Consider the following 22,673-nt stretch of genomic DNA (forward strand, 5'->3'; position numbering starts at 1 on the left):
AGGTGGTTGACCCAGCCTCGCAGACGCCTGGGCAGGGGCTCCAGGGGTGAGGGTGCAGGCGCCTATCAGGGACCCCCGGCCGGGGAGATGGGTAGCGAACGGACTCCGTTTAAGGCTTAGGAAGAATCGTCTGCCTTCCGGAGGGACGCTCTGGGGCTCTGAAATACTATTATTATCCTGGGTGGCGGCGGCGGCGATGCATGCGAGCGTGCTGCGTTTGCATTTTGGGAGGGGGGGGTTATGTTTTTGCTTCAGGTGGAGCTCTGTAGCGTTTCAGAATCACCCCAGAAATCCTCGCTCCCAGGGTTTAGGGTGGGAAGGAAAAAAAGGGATGTGGTGTGGATCTTTCAAGATGCTGAGAGCGCTGTATAAATGTGGGTTTACCTGTTTTCTGCTTAAAGTTGTCAGTGCCAGATAATGCAGACGAAGAAAACAAGGAGAATCTGAATTTGGGTGGGTGGGTGTCACATCACAATATTGTATCTCTAAACCATACGATGTAGAATTTCTTGATGGTATTGATTAAAACTATCAAAAGTCATTGTTAAATTGTATAACTATTTGTAAAACTGCATTTTGGTTTATCTGATGTTTAGCAGTCTAAACATTGAGAAGCCTAATTGATTCTGCTTTATGTTTCCCAGGAATCGCCAAAAGCAGGGAAAAGTGGAAAAAGTTCAAAAGAAGGACAAGACATAATAGAATCAGAGGTAACTATTCTTAAATATTCTCTTTCCATTTTTTTCATGAACACCTTTTAACTTAGGGTAGAAAAAATGAGGGCGAGAAAACCTAGGGTCTTCTAAAATGTTTCCCTGTATGAGATTTTTTTCTGGTGTCTTTCATAACCCTCCGTTTTAGTTATTTGGGTTTGTATTATTCGCCTTCGGGGAAATAGGAATGTTTTAATGAAAGTTGTGCGTATCTGTGCTGCTAGTATTTTTAAGTTCATCCCCCACCCCCCAAATCTCAAATCTAGCAGCCCTCCTGTGGAGACGGGTTTCAGGGGCTCTCTCATACTGGAGTTGTTCAAGTTCCTGTTGGTTTTCCCATCCTCCCTCTTCCTTTACAAGGGGCCGGGTCTGTCTCTCAGCAGCTCAGCCTCTTGCTCCTGTCACCCTTGCTTTCCTGGATGCAGTGTCTGCTGCTCGTGCCCTGTGCTTTTCTCTGTTGATGTCTGTTCCCCTTAGCCTCTTTCCCCAACCATGTTGGTATATTTTGGCTTATCTAGCTTTGCTATCTTTGTGCAATCTTCTATCATCTTTCACATTTTTTTTCTTTGTAGTGGCCAATTCTGACCACTTTTGCTTCTTGCCTTTGGGCTCATTGAGGAAACAGCTGGGATGCTCCATGAGGATTGTGTCTACCTGGTGGGATTGGGCTTTGATAGCATTCGCAGAGCCAGCGCTTGGCTTTGCCTTTTCTTCCTTGTGACTAGTTGTTGAACTGGAGCACCTTGGGCTACGGGTCTAGGAGCTGCATGGACCCAGGCAGAGCTAATAGGCCCTTTTGAATCACCGGTAGCAGAGAAGCTGCTTAATTTGGTGTCATAGTTCTCCAGAGCTGGATTGTTGAAGTCCTTCGTCTTATCACAGATGACAGTAATTTACAAGTGTCAGACCCTTTCCTAGAAGCCAAATTAGAGTAGAGTTCAGTTCTGTCTGGCAGATAAGTTAACGGACCATTATCTGCAGTAGCCTTTTTTTCTTTTTTTTTTTTAAGCCCCAGGTTATCTTTTCCTTATCATTTGGTACATTCTAAGCCTCCCTCCTCTTCAGGAGGTGGTTTATTCCAGCAAATCTGTTGCCCTCCCCAAAGCAAAAAGCAGAAATCCGAAAGGTTCCTTAATTATCAATATCTTTGTGCCAGGCTTTCCCTGCCCTTTCTTTATAGCAGGCAGTCAAGTTTTACTGTGGCATTCTTGCATTTGACTTGATTACTTCCCTGTCACTCTTTTGACTAAATTGATTTAAATGAAATTTAGTGGCTGCGCAAGGGTGTATGCCTTTTCTTTTCCCTTTTTTGGTTTATCGATCTTGCATTAAAACTGCTTAGACTTTCTAGTGCTCCCCCAAACCTTTCTTGCTCACATACCTGTCTCTCACTGCGCGTGTCACACACACAAAAATCAGCGTGTATGTTTCATTTATTCCTGTTTTAGTGGAAAGAACCTGGCTGTAAGGATGGGAAAATGTTAAGTTTGAATCTGAAGAAAACCTCTCAGTAACTCAAAGATACCAAAGCCAATGATAAGGAAAATGTGTGTTTAAGGTGGATTTTGGGTTCTTAGATGGTCAGTTGCCCTAGATTCTTGAGGTGTGGCCTGCAGTGTCTTGAGTGTGATGCCCCACTTGTCTTTTTGTATTTTTTCTAGCGCTACTAAGAGCTGGAGCTACAGAGCTTGAAATTACCACTGAAAAATACTGAAATGTTGGGCCCTTCACTACTTCCTCCTAAGGATCCCAGAGGCAACATGGCATATTAACATGACAGTTGGCAGATCACTGTGTATATTTTGCAGGCGCACAAATTGAGGCACTTCTGTTCCTTTGAACTTGGAGTTGACCATTGCTTTTCCACTGTCTCTCTCACCTCAGTGTTCCTCTCTGTTCTTCATTTCTAGTCCCACCCCCTTACCAAGTGTGATGGACTCACGCAGGTGAATTAGATCATTACACACACTCGCTTCCTCTCCTGTCTGCTGATACTACTCTGAACTCGAATATTTTAACCTGAACCGTTGACATGGGTCTGCAGTTCCTACGCTGCTTTTCACACCTTTCTGATGTCACGTCACCTTCACAGTCAGCGTTGGTTCAGGTTACCCTGTGGACACCCCTCTGTTAGGACAGTTAGCGCATCCAGGGCTGCCCAGCCCGAAAGGTGCAGAGTAGGTGCTCATCCAGGGCAGAGAAGTAATCCCAACAGAGAAAACGTTAAAGAACTTGGCCTGTGGTTGCCTTAAATAATACACCCCTTCAAATGTGGGGAAGGTCCTTACACAGAAGTCCTGGCCGGTGATAATCTGGCCTCAAGGAAAACAAAGGAGCAGGTGGCCAACATTGCAGACCACTTTGTGGTTAGAACAGGGGGACATTTGGTGGCGTGGGTTTTTAGCAGGAAGTCCTGCAGTAACGGATAGAGTGCTTCAGCCAGGGGCTTAGTGAATAAAATGCTGACTCCTGATGGCCGTAAACGATGGCACCTAACTTCTGTGGCCCTGTTTCCCCTGCCCTAAAACGACTCGGTGAGTTTCCGGTTTGGCCATTTTTAAGTTTATGGGATAGATTAGGCGTGACCTCTCTTGAAAGTTTTCCCTGCAAGATATCTGGCAGGATATGTCTTCCCATGTAACAGAACACCATCAAGAGTCGTAACTGCTGCTGCACAACTTTTGCCTCTTGGTAGAAATTCCTATTCCTTGAACGATGTGTATTGGAACATCTTTCTTTGCTTTTTTTCTCTTTCCCATAGAATGTTTAATGTTTGATCTGCTTATCCATACGTGTCCTGGGAATCTGTTTCCGCCCAGTACATCCTGCTGGTTTATTTCATAGCACACTTTTAAGGAGTGAGGATGCAAATGGGCTCACAGGTAACTTGACCTTGGAAAACCGTGGAGATTGACAGAGGGAGCTCATCTTTGAGCAGCTGTTCTCAGCGCAACACTCAAGTCTGTAGAAACGTAGCTAGGCTCATTGGATGAACATTTAGGATCCTAGTAAATTGCTCAGAGAGTCCCAAAGTCCATTTTAGAGGATCAGACCATGGAATCGTGGTTTTTGATACCGTTACTTTAATTTGTGTACTGTGTCCAAAGTTACGTTTTAAAAAGTGTTCGCGCTTTTTGTAAAGTGATTCGTTGTAAGCACATTAAAGGTCGTTGTGTGTTGTTCTCCAGTTGTGTGTCTTACTTATCCTGCTTCAGCTCAGTTTTGTTTGAAAGTCTCTACTCTTACGTAATATCTGTTGCTGAAAGGAAGGCTGAACAATCCTCTCTCCAACTTGTTAGCTTATTTTGACCCCTTCTACCTTTAGTGATAACTTTGCTTTCTCTTTATGACCTATCCGTTTACATTCCCCTGGCCCCTTGCCCCCAGGGTTCCGGAGACAGGGAGCCAAGTCTTGGCTGGGGTCTCATCGGTGTCGGTGGTGGAGTTGTGTCCTAGAAATTTAAACTGAAATTTTAGAAATATTTACTAATTCATCTAGTAATAACAGTAACACCCGTTACATGTTAATGGGAATAACGTTTTTATGAAAGACACCTTTCCATGAAACATTTTTTGACTCTCCAGTCATGTGACTCTGTAGCAGGCGTTTTAAGCTGAGTGAGTTGGAGGAGGACAAGGAAGTGGTTGTGTTGCTGTGTGGGTTTTCTGGGGAGGCGGCCGTGACTGTCCCTTCCCGAGAAGAGAGTCCCCGACTCCTGTCCCCAAACACCAAAAGCCTCTGTCTGGAGGCTGAATTCTGAGCTCAGACTCTCACTGGGGGCCTCCCATGCCGCTTTTTCCATCGTTCTCTTCCCGACTTTTTCCAGTACAACCCTAAACTGGACTCCGGTGAAACGCAGAGAGGAATAGTACTTTAAGAACTTTTGTGGTGGGACTTCCCTGGCGGTCCAGTGGTTCACTCTGTGCTAGTTCGATCCCTGGTCGGGGAACTAATCCCGCATGCCACGCAGCCAAAAAAAAAAAAAACTTTTTTGAAATTCTTAAGTAATTATTTTATAGGAAATGGGAGTTCCCTGATTTTAATTGCCATTCTTCCAATCAGTCCGCGTCATCTTTGCTTAGAGCCACGGTGTTCAGGAAGGATGGCTCTGCAGAGAGGACAGTCCGCTGCTGACTGGAAGGACTTGGGGTCCGGAGGTGCCGTGACCTCACTGTCCTCAGGGGATTGAGGCTTCCCTGAGCCGCCCCCTCTTTGGCGCCCACTCCTGCCCTGCACTACAAGCTGGCCGCTTGGTAGGCCCTGAGTGTCTCCCACGGGTGACACCGCTGCCCTTGAGCGGCAGCCCACCCTCAGCACCATGGCCAGGTGTTCCCTGTGGGGCCGCCCTGTGGTCCTGTGCATGTTCCCCAGCATCCTTGGTCAGCCCCACTAGATGCCAGTAGCTCCCCGTCCCCTCCAGTGGTGACAACCAAAAGTGCCTCTCGACGTTGCCCAGTGTCTCCTGGAGGGCAAAATGGCTCCGTGTTGCAACCACTGCTTAGAAAGATCCCTCCACAGAGCATGTGCATTTGCTTGCAAATCATGCCTGGCACGTGTCCGTGAGAAGAGCAGTGCTGCTGAAACAAAAGGGACATCAAAATTCATGAGGGTCCCAAAGAGCTCTGATCTAGGTGGGCTGTAGCTTTCAGGTGTTTTTCATATTAGAAACTAAAATTGAAAAATTTTAAATATGCATTAATTCATCTAATAACACACCCATTACATGTTAACATAAATAGAGTCTTTTTTTTTTTTTTTTTTTTACCTGCATTGGCAGGTGGACTCTCAACCACTGCGCCACCGGGGAAGCCCTAGAGTCTTTTTATGAGAAAACTATTTACAAAAGTTCACGGAAAAAATGGCATTGCTCTATATTTTTGCAAATCTCTTTAATGTCTGGCTTAATAAAAGACAGCTGGCCTCTCAAGTCTGCGCCTGCATTCAGTCTGTTTTGATACCACATCTCTGGTAGCCTGTGAAAAATCAACATAACAATGGTTATAAAGGCAAAGCGTGTCTTGGTGTTATCATAAAAATAGTAGATCCCAGAAGGGGCCTAAGGGACCCCACTTTGAGAACTGTTGTAGAATACTTTTTTCCCATCCTCTTTCTTATCTGTATTCTTTCATCTTTTTAGCTCCAACTGAAGTTCATTTTTTCTAAAATTTAAAGGAAGGTTTTTCTCACCATCTTGGAACGTATTTTTTCCATATTTTCAGTTTGAATAGCAATCATTTGCTGCACCAACTATTTTATTATGTATAGTGCCTTGGACAACTTTTATTTCCCTGTGATTTGCCTCCCTAACTAGACAGAGACCTTGAGGACAGCACTTTAACTTGATTCGTCTTTGCACTAATATGCCGTACATATTAGGGCCTGGCGTCAAGAGGTATTTGTTGGTGCTTTTGAAAGTGCTCAGGAAGAAGGAGAGCTTCAAATCAATCAGCTTGCTGGTTTTTTTTTCTGATACTGTAAATTTGAAAGAAAAAAAAAATCTCTCTTGTTAAGAGGCTTATTGCTTTATCACCTCTTTGATCCTCTAAGGGAATTTTAATGCAGAATTTTCATTCATTGTAATTTGTTTCAAATAAATAGCATTATACCAAAGCAGAAGGTTATAGTATTAGGTCTTTTCCTAATGTTTCTAACTTTTTTTGTAAAATTTAAGAAGACTGCAGTTGACCCTTGGATAACATGGGGGTTAGGGGTGCCAACCTTTGCGCAGTCAAAACTTCCAGTATAACTTAGCGTTGGTCCTTCATATCCATGGTTCCTCCGTATCTGTGGTTCTACATCCAGGGGTTCAACTAACCTCGGACCATGTAGTAGTGTACTACGTATTTACTGAAAAAAAGCCATGTCTCAGTGGACCCGTGCAGTTCAAACCCATGCTGGTTAAGGGTCAACTGTAGTTTATTTTTGTTTTTCGTTTGCTTTTATGTACGACCAGAGGTCAGTAGTAAAAAGCATAGTGTCATGAGACCTTATTCTAATTAAAGCATTTCAAAATAGGGTTTCCATGTAAATACAAGGTTTCCATATGATCTTTGGTACTTTATCTTTTTTTTTTAATATTTATTATTTGGCTGCATCGGGTCTTACTTGTGGCCTGCAGGCTCTCCAGTTGTGGCCCGCGGGTCCAGAGTGCACGGGCTTAGTTGCTCCGTGGCATGAGGGATCTCAGTTCCCCGACCAGGGATCAAACCTGCGTCTCCTGCATTGGAAGGTGGATTCTTAAAGACTGGACCACCAGGGAAGTCCCTGTCTTTCTTATTTTAATTTTATTTTGGGAGTATTTCTCAGCAGAACATAATACATATTTATAAGTTGTGTGTGTATGTACACACACAGAAATATATGTGTGTGTGTGTGTATATATATATATATATATATATATATACACACACACACATAGAGAGAGAGAGAGAGAGAGAGGTTTGTTTTGAGCGTCTCTCGTCCTGTGCAAGCACTGGTAAGATAAGGAGTATGCTATTGTCCTTACTCGTGAAGTACTGTTTTCTGTTACTTGTGAAGTGTCACATCTGTCGAGCTTGGACATTCAGGAGACTTGGGAGTAACTTGCCCCCCCGCCCCCGCAGTCAGTCACACTTGTAGCCGCTGAATAGATGGGACAAGATGGAGCACATTCTTGTAAAGAGCCACCTGGAGCTTTGAGTGAGGAAATCAGATGTTTGAAAGCATCTAAGCAAACACAGGATCGCCATTAAATTGTGGAGTTCCTGAGTGCGTGTTGGATGTGGCGTGTGTGTTGCAGGTAAGCTGGCAGATAAGATCAGTCAGCATCCCTGTCCCTCTTAAATAAAAGCTCCGTTACGTGATGTGTGATTCTAGAAAGAGTCCTTCAAGCGACTTACATGCAATCATGTAAAGTGTTCCAGTTCGTGGAAGCAGCTCCGAGCGAATGCAAGCCTTGAGCCCTGCCCCACAGTGGTGGCGAGGTTTCCACCTGCGTGTGGGGAGCTGGGAGAGTCAGTCTGCACCAGCATGTCATGGGGACGTTTTCCTAAGTCACAGGGAAAATTCCTCTGACAGATCGCAACTCGAGAAAGTCTTCAGTGTTTCCTTGAATGTTGGGCACCTGCCCAGGTCAGGGAGTGATGCCATCTGGTTTGGCCCAGCATTTTGGTAACAGCCTTGCGTCTTGCTGTCAGTCTGTCATGTGGAGCGGAGACTCCCCGGGCCGTGCTTCTCCCTCAGGTTTGAGAACAGCCGATGCTGGGAAGGGCTGCTTCCCAAACGCCGGAGACAGTGTCATCTTCGTCTTCTCCACCTGGGGGAGTGAGAGAACCGGCCTAGAAATTTAACTCTCCAAGGGGGGGGAGGAAGAAAATCTTTGTTAGTTGGAAGACTTTGCGTTTTCCTTTATCATAAGTGTTTTTTAAAGATGAACTTGAGCATGGCTGTAAAGGGCCATTAGCTCCAACCTAAAGCTGGTTTTGTGCAGTGGGTACCTGGCGGCTCTGAGGTGCTGGACCAGCGCCATCCAAGAGGTTAGTTAGCCTTTAGCCACACGTGGCTGTCTAAGTTAATGAAAAATACATTAGATTGAGAAATTCAGTTCCTTGGTCACACTAGCCACATTGCAAGTGCCCAGTGGCCGCACGTGGCCAATGGCTCCCCTGCTGGACAGTAGATAGGGAGCATTTCCCACTTCACAGAAAGTTCTACTGGACAGAGCTGCCTTAGACCCTAGCAGTAGCTTCCAAAATAACTCTAATGTGAGCGCACTGAACTTAACTTTGTTAGCTGTCACTCTTCTTAATATGAAATATCAAATTTAAGATTAAATTTAAGAGAAAAGACATAAATTGGCAAAAGAGAAGGAAATGGGTAAAATCGGGTAAAGAAACAGGTGAGAAGGGGCTTTGGTGGTGAGGTGGGAAGGAGGCCCTGCTTACCACTTGGTCCAGGACCCGCCTACGTTCTAAAGACCCACACCGGAAACACAGAGGAGGCCACGCCAGTCCCCACAGGAGTGGACCCAGAGAGGCCCCAGGGAGACAGCCACCTTGTCTGCTTCTCATCTTCGTCTTTCTTTTTAGACATCTATCTAAAAAAGAAAGTAGTGCGAAGTCTGTACTTGCCCATTTCACTTGATCCACTCTGAGCCCTGCATCACAGAGCAAACCTCTCTGGACTGTTCTGGTTTGCTCCGGATCGCACCGGAAGCAGTACGGTGTGGTCAGAGGGAGAGGATGGGCTCTGTAGTGGGAGGGAACATTCTCTCTCCCAGAGTCATCTTCATCTGGCCTTTCTCCTTCTCCCTCCCTCCCTTCCTTCCTTCCTTCCTTTCTTTCTTTCCTCCCTCCCTCCCTCCCTGACTTCATTCCTCCTTCCTTCCTTCCTTCCTTTTTTTTTTTTTGACACATTGCCTTATCTTATTCAAAAAACAGTCTGCTCATACATGGTCCGAGAACACCGAAATAATAAAGCAAATATAATCACATGTGAAAGGTTGGTCTTCAAACATCATAGCCAATGATGCCACACATGAAACCACATCCACACCTCAGTGGCCACCAAACCATTCAGCAGAGCTTCCTTAACTGAGAGCTGTTTGAAGCTACCGGTTTGAGCACCACTGACAATGTTTTTCAAGCTCTGAATAGCTGTAGGGATCTCAGCAGGGGTTGGAGCGGCCAGCTCGACCTTGGCGTAGTGCCAGGGTATGGCCAGCTGAGGCTTCCAGTAAGTCACAGCACTGTCGGCCTGCGCTGGGGCCTTCTCCGCGAGGTTACGGACAAACTGGGCTGTGGTTCTACGACAGAAAGTCTGTCGCCCCGACTGGCCGGTTGAATGGTCATTCTCTTTCACGTTGCAGTCTTCCCTTCAGTAGATTCACTCACTCATAGTCATCCAGCAGGTACGTTCTGAGGTCCTACTATGTGCTGAGCGCCATCGCAGGTGCTGGGGATTCAGCATGGGACACAGCAGGGCCCCTGCCCTCAAGCAGTTTGCTTTCAGTGAGTGCTCTGTGCACTCGTGTTTCCAATTTCTCCACATCCTCCCTAACACTTGTTTTCCTTTTTTTCTAAATTATAGCCACCCTAGTGGGTGTGAAGTATTATGCCGTAGTGGTTTTCATTTGCATTTTGCCTAATGGCTAAAGATCTTGAGCATCTTTTCATGTGCTTATTGGCCATATCTTCAGAGAAACGTCTGTTCAAGTTCTTTGCCAGGTTTTTTTTTCCCGGATGCACTGGGTCTTTGGTGCTGCGCACGGGCTTTCTCTAGTTGTGGCAAGTGGGGGCTACACTTCGTTGCAGTGCATGGGCTTCTCATTGCAGTGGCTTCTCTTGTTGCGGAGCATGGGCTCTAGGCGCGCGGGCTTCAGTAGTTGTGGCCCGCGGGCTCTAGAGCGCAGGCTCAGTAGTTGTGGCGCACAGGCTTAGTTGCTCCACGGCATGTGGGATCTTCCCGCACCAGGGCTCAAACCTGTGTGCCCTGCATTTGCAGGCGGATTCTTAACCACTGCGCCACCAGGAAAGCCCCCTTTGCCAGTTTTTTAAATGGGTGTTTGTCTTTCTGTTGTTGGAGTTCTTAACGCAGGCATGCCTTGTTTTATTGCACTTCACTTTGTTGTACTTTGCAGATACTGTTTTTTTTAATAAATTGAAGGTTTGTGACAACCCGGTGCTGTCAGAGGATGGTTGGCATTTTTTAGCAATAAAGTATTTTTAATTACGGTGTGTACATTGTTTTAGACGTAATGCTATTGCACACTGAATAGACTACAGTATAGTGTAAACATGACTTTTATATGCCCTAGGAAACCAAACACTTCATGTGACTGCTTCATTGTGATGTTTGCTTTATTGCCGTGGTCTGGAGCAGGACCTGGAATTCCTCCAGTATCTCTGATATTGCCTGTACATTCTGGGTACTAGACCCTTATTACAAAACTCGCAGATATTTTCTCCCATTCCATGGATTGTCTTTTCACTTTCTTAATAAAAAGTGTCTTTTGTGTCTTTGTGTGTGTGTCTTTTTGATGCACAAAAGTTTTAAATTTGTATTAAGTCCAATTTACGTTTTTTCTTTCGTTGCTTGTGCCTCTGGTGTTATGTCTAAGAAACCACTGTCAAATCCAAGGTCATGAAGATTTACCTCTGTATTCTCTTAAGAGTTTTATGGTTTTAGCTCTTAAATTTAGGTCGTGAATATGACTGGTCATTCATCTGTTTTGAGTTAATTTTTGTTTATAATTTTTGTTTATGTGTGAGGTAGGGATTCCCCCCCCCCCATTTCATTCTTTTGCACGTGGTTACCCAGCTGTCCCAGCGTCATTGGTTGAAGAGACTGTTCTTTTCCCACTGAGTGGTCTTGGCTCTTAATTCTGTTCCATCCATCTATCTGCATGTCTGTCCTTAGGCCAGTACCACACTGCTTTGATGGAAAGGCGTGCCGCTATGGGGTTTCAGCTACTGGTTACTGTGATACAGATAAAGCAGCCGTGGAGGGAGCGGGAGATGCGTTGAGTTCCGACTCCTCGCCTCGTTTGTGTGGAATCGCCACCCGGGTGCCGCAGCCGCAGCCCCTTCACAGTTGGGCTTATTTCTACTTGTTTTCCCTGCCACATCGGTGACTCGTCCCACCATCCGCCATCTGCGGGAGCCCGGGTTCCCAGAGACACCCCCCCGCCCACGCGCCTCCGCTTCCGGGTCTTGACCTCCTGTCTAGACAAGCAGAAAAGCCTTCTTGTGGGCCCTTCCGCTTCCACACCTGAGCCTGAGGGCCTTTTAAAAAGGGAAAGCTTTTTGTGTCATCGCCCAGCCCGAACGCTCTCCATGGCTTCCAGCTCCTTCAGATAGAGGGGAGCTCCGTAGCTTGGGCGCCTGGGGCCGCGCCAGCCTCGGCCTCGCCCCGCCTGCACGCGGGCTCTCAGTGCCGCGCGCGCGCACATGCACATACACACGTGCGCGCGCGCGCACACCCACACGTAGAGCTCCTCCCCTTCGGGTCTTCGCACGTCCTCAGAGCAGCCCTCAGACCTCGCAGGCGCCTCAGCCTGCTGTCGGGACCCGGGCAGCCCCGTGTCCCTCAGGGAACCGGCCCGCACCCCCAGCTACGGGTCCCTGTGCGGGGGCGTCCCCTCGGGGTTGGCAGAGGGACGGAGTTACAGCCGAGGGGGCCAGGAGCGACTCCTGGGCAGCGGGGAGGGCCTCGCCAGGACCTGAGCGTGGAGAGCGGGCCGCCAGGCCCAGCCCGAGCAGGGAGGTGGTGACCGCGGTTGCGGGAGTTTGGAGACAGCCCTTAAGGTGGAGGGGGTGATGGAGCCAGGTTTTCTTTGCTAGACGCTCACTCTGCCCGTCCCGTCCCGAGGAGAGCGCTCTGGAGGGAGGCCAGAGGGAGAGGCGGCAGGCGTTCGGGTAACTGTGTTGTCCCGGACGTTGGAAGCCTTACCTCAGCGTGCGCCCTGTGGTGGCTGTCGATACCCCTGGACTCGGTCTGCTCCGTGTATTGGCCAGATCACCCAGTCCTAGTGCAAAAAGCTGCTTTCGGTAAGACGCACAGTCCGTTCTCCTGTCTGGGTAGGAGCAGCGGTGTTGTTTTTGCTCATGTCTGTACCCAGCTGTTTGTCACGGTCATTACGTGTATAGCACTGGGTTCGGCATTACAGGAGAATAAAAAGGAAACGGACTTTAGTGTGCAGGACGTGTGTGTATGTAACAACATTGGAAAGGAGTACGTCTTCTAGGAGGGGCTGTTTGAGACTGTGGAGTAACCGCTAGGGCTTTCTGGGGGCATCTAGAGAAAGCCGTGCAGGATGGTTTTAACTTGGTGAATTCCGTGGAACAGGAGAGTTATGGACGGTGTTTGTAAGGAAGAAAGACCCATGCTTTCATGATTAGGTGGAAAGAACGACAGACATCATGGTCAGAGCCCAAGAAAGCACATTTCGAGGAATTGGCTGTAGGAGAAAAGGGAACCCAGGCCCTGGCTCACGGTTCAGAGTTCTGTCTGTGCGTGGCAGTATGGCTTCTTGGAAAACTCTTTCCAAATATCCTTAAGCACCTTATTAAAAAATAAAGCAGCTCTCACTTCTTAGTAAAAATCCCATTCAAGGATGAGAGCATATAGTTGGGGGCTCCAGTCAGTGTGTCTCTTTGGCGCTCTGTAATTGGAAGGGGCTTGGCAGGGTCGTGTTTCTAGGACGAGTTTGATGGGCTTTTTAAAAGAGCCTGTGTGCACATAGAGTCCATCCTTGGGCAGACAGGAGGGTGTGGGAGGAGGGAGTGTGTTGTACAAAGAATCTTGACAGCGGACACTCACCTTTGTGGCTGTCAGCCGTCACAGCTGGGGCCGAGCACAGCCAAGCTCCACAGGGCTCCTGGGCAAGCTCGACCCGTTAGCCTGCACGGATGACAGGGGACCCCCCTGGCTCTGCTGCGTGTGCCCTCACACTCATCCACCGCCTCTGCTTGAGTGTTGGCAACGCTCCAAACCTTGCGTGTCAACTGCACGTCGTGGGACAGCCTAGCTGTCACGGAGCAGGCTGGAGATGAGCACACAGAATCTGGAGCCTGGAGACGAATGCAAGGAAAGGCTAGAAGCAAGAGCATTTCCTGTTGCTCAAGAGGAAAGCGCCTTTCGGTAGCCTTTACTGGTTTTTGAGGGCTGAATGTGAGCAGACAGGGAAAGCTGTCATTTATAAGGTATTCAGCTATACTAGTTTCTTGTCGGTGCTGTACAAATGACCACAAACTTAATGGCGTAAAAGAACACAAGCTCATTATCTTAGAGTTCTGGAGGTCAGAAGTCTGAAATGGGCTGAAATTAAGGTGTCAGCCTGGCCAGTCCTTTCTGGAGGCTCTAGAGGAGAATCGTTTCCTGGGCTTTTCCAGCTTCTAGAGGCCACCTGCACTCCTTGGCTCAGGGCCCCTTCCTCTGTCATCAAAGCCAGCAGCGTAGCATCTTCCGTCCTCTGACCTCTGCTTCGTGGCCTCCTTGCCTCCTCTTGTCTCACAAAGACCTGTGTGATTACGTGGGGCCCTTCCTGATGACCCAGGATCATCTGCCATCCCAGGATCCTTAACCTCATCACACCTGCCGAGTCCCTTTTGCCAAGTAAGGAACCATATTCATAGGATCCAGGAATTAGGATGTGAACATCTTTGGAGGGTCACTATCATCAACCTATAAGTAAGAAGTTTGAAAGAAGATACGGGAAATTAGGTATATCTGTGAAGTCTCTTGAAATGTAGCATTGGTAGGGGTGGGATGTAGCCTCAAACTCCAGCAACTATAAGGGGTTGAGTTGTTTACAGTAGCGTGAAGGAGACTATCCCAGAGCAAAACTTGCATTTTTAAAATTTTTTATTTATTTATTTTATTTATTTATTTATGGCTGCGTTGGGTCTTTGTTGCTGCGTGTGAGCTTTCTTTAGTTGCGGCGAGCGGGGGCTGCTCTTCGTTGCGGTACTCGGGCTTCTCATTGCGGTGGCTTCTCTTGTTGCGGAGCACGGGCTCTAGGCGCGCGGGCTTTCAGTGGTTGTGGCACGTGGGCTCCGTAGTCGTGGCTCGTGGGCTTAGTTGTTCTGCGGCATGTGGGATCTTCCTGGACCAGGGCTCGAATCCGTGTACCCTGCGTTGGCAGGCGGATTCTTAACCACTGTGCCACCAGGGAAGTCCAAAACTTGCATTTCTATGTGTATTTTTTGCCTATGCTAATTGTGCTATAAAATACAACCATTTGACGTACTCATTTGTTTTTGTTTTCGTTTTGGAAACAGATTCCCAGCAGGAAAAACAGCCTTGTTGCTGCCCCGTCTGCAGTATCTAGTAAACTAAAAGTGCCAGCCCCTCAGCCCGTAGTGAAGAAAGACAAACGGCAAAATTCTTCCAGGTTTAGCGCCAGCAATAATAGAGAACTTCAAAAACTACCATCTTTAAAAGGTAATTTTTATTATTCATCTTTCAAAAGTTAAAAGTTTCCCCATTTAGGGGGAAAGAGTAACCTTTTGATAGTTTGCTAGTTTCTTGTACCTTTGCTGTGTTTAAATTCTGTAGGGTTATTTTTTCTTTATTCAGTTTTTTTAGATTGAATGTCACTAACTTAACCAACTAATATTTCAAATTCCAGAGCCATTTAAGATAAAAATGTAATCATGAGTACATTACAGGTACAAAACACTTAAAAAAAAACACACACGCAGAGGAAAGACTTTAAATCTTTTCCTGTTAATTGTAATTAAGCTAGCCAATTTTCTTTTAAGTAATTCTCCTCTTTCATTTGTCTTAGAGCTCTAGAAATTCAGAAAGGAGTAACTACAAGTAGAGTAATTGTAAACACTGTGGTAGAAGCTCTTCATTATTCTGGTGTTGGGGAAGTGAGGGCTATAATGATAGTCCCCTATGGACTTGCTCCTTGTGAGTCATTTGGGGAGTATCTCTACCCAGGGTTTCCTACTTGAGACTAGTCAAGGAACAGTGCTCTTTGCTTCAAACTTCCCCCCAAACAGCACAGCCACCCCTTTCCGTCTGAGGGTGTTCAACCCCTAAAAGTGCTCCTGTAGGAGATCTTGAAGTACATAAAACCTTATTGGGGAAATAGGGTAAGGACCCCAAAGTCAAATGTGAACCTCTGAACACTTTTATGTTTACTAAAATATAAGACTAGTGTAATGAAACATCAGACAATGTTCATACCTTAAATTCATAGCAGTGGGTCTTCTACAGTTAATTTTCATCACATATGAACTTGGAGCAGGAAGCTTGTCATCTCTACAGGTGTGTTCCAGCGCCTTCCGCACTGCAGGGCAGAGAGCCAGAGCTCAGTGCAGGTGTCCGGGATTGCTGGACAGGGGGAGGGGTAGGTGGAGAGAGGGAGAGGTGGAGGGATGGAGTAGTGGATAGAGGGAGGGATTTATGGATTCACGGATGCATTTCTGGCCCCTCACTTGCTAGGAATCCAGGCTCTCCTCTCGCTGCATTTTACAGAGCTTGTATCTGGCTTATATTTGGTTTAGCTTTGTAGTAGATGACATGCATATAGGTCATTTTTGAGGAGTCTCCCCTCCCAGATAGTCCATACCTTTCTGATGCTATTCATTCATTCATCAGATATTGTGTGGAATACCTGGAAACCGGCCCTGCTCTCGGTTCGGGGGGACCACATCAAACAAAACCAAGAGCCTGCTCTGCTGGGGCCAGCACCCTCGCCCACTGGCCTGCTGTCACTCCTCCCCAGTGCCCTGAGGAGGCCCAGCGGGAACACTCAAATGTCTGGGGTGGAAAAGGCTTCCCGTAGCTATTGCTGAGCCTCCAGGGTCCAGGCCCTGTCCCTAGTGCCCATCAGGGATGTGCTCGGCCAGGCAGAGCCTGTACTTACACTGTTGCCCGGAAGGAGCACACCCACATATCCAGAATTTCACACTGGTCAAGGCGTGCCCCTCACTGGCCTCGTTTGGTGCATCTTTCTTGGCTGTTCCAGAATATTAGTGCCTCTTTATGCACGTTAAAGTGATTTTGACTGGCTCAGAAAAGAAAGGAACTGATTGGAATTACATTAAAGGTATATTAACTGGGGGAAGATTCGGGTTTTTATGATACTCTTTTTCCATCTAGGAACCTGGTGCATCACCTCCGTTTTTCGGGTCTTGTTTTCTGACTTTTTAGAAGGTTTTATGATTTTCTTGGGATTCTTTACCTTTGCATTAAATTTATTCCTAAGTGCTTTATAGCTTTTGTCACTCTTGTGATGGGGTTATATTTTTTGCATTTCTACCTCTGGTTAGTTCTTACGAATCTAATGAAATGCTGTTGGTTTTTTTAGTATTTTCTTATTCTGTCACCTTATCAAATTTTCTTATTGATCTTAGTAATTTTTTACCAGCATCTGCATATATAATCCTGTCATTTGTAACTAGATACTTTTCTCTCTCTTCCAATATTTATACCAACACATACTGGTGGTTTTAATTTTATTATGCCGGTAGCTAGGACCAGTAACACAGAGATAACAGAGGTGAGAGCAGGCCTCCCTGTTACCTCCCATTGTGGTGAAAGGCTTCAGCATGTCCTCGTTTCATGTGAAAATGGCCCTTGGTTTCTGGTAAATCGCCTTCACCCGGCCTGCTACTGCTCCATGGTTCACATTTGCATGGCTCCTACCAGTCCCACCCTGGCTGGTTGGTCTTGTGCTAGCACTGCTGCTGAGTTTTATCAGGTGCCATATGATTTTTCTCCTTAAGATGTTAATTTAATAATTGCTGTGTTGATAGATTTTCTGGTCTTGAGCTATTCTTGCATTACTGAGATAAACCTCAGTATTGTCACGGTATATTATAACTTTTCTACGTGCTGGGTTCAGTTTATTAATTTTTGTTAATCTATGCTTTCATATCTACTGTGTGAAGCTGGGCCAGAGTTTTCTTCCTTTTTTGTACTACTGTATTTTGTCAGATCTAAAATGTGTTGATCCTGGCACTTTGTGATCTTTCCTGAGAATGGTCTGTACATTTTTATGCCACTCTCTCATGCTGCCATCTGATGACGGGGATTGTAAAATGCACCCGATTTTAGCAAAAACCAAATGTGGAATAACAGATGCATCTTACAGTACCTGACACAGGGTGAAAAGGTTGCTTTAGAACTCAGCTGGGCCTAGTGCTTTGCTCAGTGATAAATCTGCAGATTCCTTCCACGTTAGGTCATTTTAGAGTAGGTCACGTATTGAGTGGTACATTGTGTTCTTTAATGAATCTTTTAATTTCTTTTACCTCTGTGGTGGTGATGTCTCCTTATGAGTTCATTTATTCTTTTGATTATTTTGTTTTCAATATATTTCACTTCCACTTTTATCTTAATTACTTATCCTGTTTTGTTTTATTTTATTGTTTTCCTCATTTATTAAGTTAAATACAGAGTTCACTTAAAGCCATGTATTCCTCTGAGTATAACTTCAGCTCTATCCATAGATTTTCTTTTCTTTTTTTTTTTCAAATCATAGCCTTTTTTTAAGAGTTTTATCGAGGCATAATTTATTGAACCCGTGTCCCCTGCACTGGCAGGTGGATTCTTAACCACTGTGCCACCAGGGAAGTCCCCAAATTCATTCTTTTTGAAAGTGTTGTTTGTGATTTCTGGCCACTTTTCTGATTTTGACTAGGACATTGATTTTTTTTTCAGTGATTCCACTGCCAGGGGTCCAAGTATAGATCTCTTTATCAGCCATTTTTGCCTTTCACTTTGAGTCTGTGGATTGTTATATTTCCTCAGGTGTAGAAAGTTCTCAGCCGTTATTTCTTCAGTTGTTATCTCTGTATTAGTTTCCCTTATTATCCCCCTTTGGCTCTAATCAGATGTGTACTGGAATCTTTCATTTACTGTCAACGGGAATATACAGCTGACGCTCACCTCCAGTCTCTGTGCTGATACCCCTCATTATTTTGGTGTGAAGCTTCCTCTCTAGGAGACTTTTATTTCAGACTTCAAAGAATGTCTGGATAGAAAGTCCTCGGTTCATGTTTTCTTTTCATGAGTATCTTAAGGATGTTCCTCCACTTCCGTCTGTAATAAAGCATTGCTGTCAGACTCTGATGTCAGTTTAATTTTCTTTATCTTACAAGTTACTCGGTCTGTTTGCTTTGATGCCTAAACAGGTTTTTTTCTTCTTTAAAGTCCAGTAATTTCGGAATATATCATTCTGGGTCGACTTTCCCACATACATGCTATGTTCTTTAAATATGTAGTACCAAATCTCTTTTTCTTGGATTATTATTTTGAGGATTTGTTCTGTTCCCTTGCTTTCGTTTACTCCTGTGGAGACTCCTATTGTATAAATATTGAATCTTCTTTGCCTGTTTTTACATTTGTTGTCTCCCTCTGGGTTTTTATCATTCCTTTTTGATTTAATTTTTTTCTCTTTTTTATGTACTATTATTCCCTGTAGGGCATTTTATGTTGTGCTTATTTGCTCTTGTATTCTCTTCAGTTAATCTTCATTTCCGAAACTATTTTTTCTGTTTTTTAATTCTTTACAGAGTTATTACCTATTTCTGAGTTTTTCTGTTAATATTCATGTAGTCCTTTGACATTATGCTATTCCTCTAATGTCTTTTGTCTCATCCTGAACTGTTAGGCTGTAGTTTTTAATGTCCTTGTGGGACGTCTCCCTGTCATGCTTCTACTGCTGCATAGGTGTCGTTTAGTTCCTTTTCGCTTTCTCCTTATGAGAACTCCGTGTAGGACTTGACTTTGATCCCTGCTGATGCTCGCGTGTGTATGAAATTAGAGAAGAGGAGCTTGGGCTCTAGAGCTCTAGCTTCGGTTATTTTTGTGAAACTTTCTAAAATGTGGTGGCTTACCTCCTGAGTGCCCTGATTTGGTTCTCTTCCCCTGCTAATATTTGGACCTTCTTTTTCCATTTCCTCTCCTGCCCCTCTGCTGCTCAGTCTGGATTCTCTTCCCAGCAGTTTCTCACCAGAGTGACCTAGTTCTGGAAGAAAGCTACGGCTGCTGAATTTTGAGGGTTCCAAGGGCCCCTTCAGTCTTGGCTGCGGACTCCTTGCCCTCATCCGTTGTGGGGTACAGACCCCTTCTGCTTTCAGCTGCTGTTCTCAGGTGGGTTCACCCGGCTCTGGTTATCTCAGAGTTCCCAGCTCCAGAGGACGCCCGTCGTTCCTCTCTGCCGTCTTCCCCCAGACACTGACAGCACACGAGCCTGTGGCTGCTGGTGGGCTCTCCTATATGCTCACGTGTGTGTGGGGACACATTTTCACCTAATTTTGTTGTAGATGTTGGCTCTGGGTATTTGATTTTGCCTGCTTGGTTGCACTGTTTGATTTTATGCAAGAATTTGGGGTGGTTATAAAAACTCTGCCACAATTTTTTCAAAATATCTAAAACTTGGGAGCAACCAGGATGTCCGTCAGTAGGTGAATGGATAAACAAACCATGATACATCCGAAATATGGCAAGTTATTCAGCAATAAAAAGAAATGAGCTACCAGGCCATGAAAAGACCTTCAATGCATATTACTAAATGAAAAAAGCCAATCTGAAAAGGCTGCATCCTGTACGATTCTAACTATATGACATTCTGGAAAAGGCAGTGGAGACAAAAAGATCAGCGGTTGCCAGTGGTCGGGAGAATGGGGGGATGAATAGACAGAGCACAGGAGATCTTTAAGACCGTGGAACTCTCCATATGTTACCGTAATGGTGAATACACGGCACTTTACATTTGTCAAAACCCATAGAATGCACAAAGTGAACCGTAACGTAAACTATGGTCTTTAGTTAATAGTAACGTGTCAATATTGGCTCATCAGTTGTAAGAAATGGGCCACATTATTGCAAGGTGTTAATAATAGGAGGAACTAGGGGAGGGTGGAGAGGGGTATGGGAACTCTGCACTTTACATTCAGCTTTTCTGTAAACCCAATAATTAAAGTCTATTAATTTTAAAAATGGCTGCCAGAGGCAGGGGGTGGGGAGGTAGGCGAAATGGCTGAAGGAAGTCAAATGGTACAAACTTGCAGTTAAAATAAGTAAGTCATGGGGACGTAATGCACAGCATGGTGACTATGGTTAATAATAACGTATTGAATATTTGAAAGCCGCTAAGAGAGTAGATATTCAAAGTTCCCATCACAAGAAAAAAAAATTTTGTAACTGTGTATGGTGATGGATATTAACTGTTAACTAGACTGATTGTGGTGATCATTTTGCAGTATATACAAATATCAAATCATTATGTTGTACACCTGAAACTTACATAATGTTTTACGTCAATCATACCTCAGAAAAGGAGCACAGGCTCAGTAGTCGTGGCACACAGACTTAGTCGCTCCGTGACTTGTGGGATCTTCCTGGAGCAGGGCTCGAACTCGTGTCCCCTGCACTGGCAGGCGGATTCTTAACCACTGCGCCACCAGGGAAGTCCCCCCCTTTTTTTTTTTAAATCTTTATTGGGGTATAATCGCTTTACAATGTTGTGTTAGTTTCTGCTGTACAACAAAGTGACTCAGCTATATGTATGCATATATCCCCATATCCCCTCCCTCTTGAACCTCCCTCCCATCCTCCCTGTCCCACCCCCCCTAGGTCATCACAGAGCACCGAGCTGATCTCCCTGTGCTATGCGGCTGCTTCCCACTAGCCATCCATTTTACACTTGGTAGTGTGTATACATCAGTGCTGCTCTCTCACTTCTTCCCAGCTTCCCCTTCCCCCCACCTCGTGTCACCTCGTGTCCTCAAGTCCGTTCTCTACATCTGTGTCTTTATTCCTGCCCTGCCACTAGGTTCAGCGGTGCCGTTGTTTTAGATTCCATATATATGCGTTAGCGTACAGTATTTGTTTTTCTCTCTCTGACTTACTTCACTCTGTATGACAGACTCTAGGTCCATCCACCTCACTACACGTGCTGTATTCTTGATCAGAGTTTCACGTTATCCATGGTGAAGGACCAGTTTTCTTTTTAATTTTCAACCCACCATGGACTAGTACTTTCATAAAATAGAGTAAAAATAAGTTACTAGAAAAATGGAGTATAAAATACAGCCACAAAGTTTTAAATTTCAGATATTCTTTTTTCATTTATGGAAGTTCTATTTTTAATCTGCTGTGTGACTTTTTAAAAATATTTTCCTATTGCCTTGCAGAAACCATCAAATTTGTCATGTCTTTTAGTCAGCACAGCTGCTTTATAGTCTGTGTGAGATATTACCAACATCTGAAGTCCTTGTCCCATTTTGCTCATGACGTCTTATTTCCTGTGTACCTGACTCCTTTTCAGTGTATGCTGGTCACTGTACTCAAATGTTTGAAATAAATTGAAACCTAGGATAAAGCGTCTCCTTCAGCAGGGATTTGTTTTTGCTTCTGCCAGACAGCTGGGGTCACTGCTAGCCTGAGAGTGCCATAAACCGCAGCACTAGTTTATGACTTGTTAAATTAGCCAAGATGATTGTCCTGTAAAGTATCCCCCTTATTCCCTATAGTTCCTGAAAATGGAAACCTTTTGTGGATAGAATATATCAGGGGTGATGCTGTGTAACTCAGGAGATAGTTTCTTTATTGTGAGAGATGCATACTATCTGGTGACTAGCAAAAGTGATGCTAGATTTTACCACTGTATTATAGTAAGGTGGTGACCGATTGATCTCTCCATTGTACCGTATTTCCCTTTGCAATTCAGAAATACTAGTGATAATCTACAAGGTATATTTTGGCACCCTGCCAGTGTCTGTTCCCCATCAACCAACGGAAATCCTATTTCCATTAATGCTTTCAGTCAACTCAGGAGAAAGACACTAAAGGTATATAAGATTCAGAAACAAAGAGGTGAGATTGCTTTTACATGCAGATCTCATTAGATACCTGAAAACATCCCAAAAAATCAGCTGAAAAACTAGTGCAAACTATAAGATAATTCAGGAAGGAAGCAGGAGGTGAAAGCAAGGTGCAGAAATCAACAACCTCCAAATAAACAATTAACAATTACTTAGAAGACATAATGGAAGAGGAGATCCCATTTACAGTAATAGCACCAATAATGAAATATCTGGGCACACACTTGCTAAGAAATGTGCAAAACCCACATGAGGGAAACTTAAAAACACCCCTAAAGGAAATGAAAGTGGCCTTGAACAACTACACACTACACTCTTAGAAAGGGGATTTGAACATCCTAAAGATGCCAGTCCTCTCTGGACATTTTAAAAATTTAATGGAATCACAACAAATATATACCAACAGCTTTTTTTTGCAATGAAATGAGCAAACTCAAAGTTCCTACTGTTTGTAATAATATCATTATTGTTGTCAATCATTTTAATGTGATATAGCAATAATTACGTCCATGAAATTAGAAATAAAGATTTTCAGTGTAAGATAGAGATAAAACTATGAAAATTCAAGAAACAAGTGAAAACACTACAATGTTATGAATGTAAAACTAAAATATATATATATATATATATATATAT

General features: G+C 44.8%; 1 protein-coding gene across 2 annotated transcripts in view; it reads left to right on the top strand.

The window, feature by feature from the left end:
- The first annotated feature begins 650 nt into the window (after positions 1 to 650).
- Positions 651 to 22,673, top strand: part of PPP2R5C (protein phosphatase 2 regulatory subunit B'gamma) — a 128,135-nt gene continuing 106,112 nt past the window's right edge. For both annotated transcript variants that reach the window (XM_024759954.1, XM_024759961.1), the window contains exons 1-2: positions 651 to 710; positions 14,472 to 14,634. The gene's annotated coding sequence lies outside the window, so the exon portion shown is untranslated. The remainder of the gene's footprint in view (positions 711 to 14,471; positions 14,635 to 22,673) is intronic.

The sequence above is a fragment of the Neophocaena asiaeorientalis genome, unplaced genomic scaffold (assembly GCF_003031525.2).
Source record: "Neophocaena asiaeorientalis asiaeorientalis breed wild unplaced genomic scaffold, Neophocaena_asiaeorientalis_V1.1 scaffold476, whole genome shotgun sequence".
NCBI lineage: Eukaryota > Metazoa > Chordata > Mammalia > Artiodactyla > Phocoenidae > Neophocaena > Neophocaena asiaeorientalis.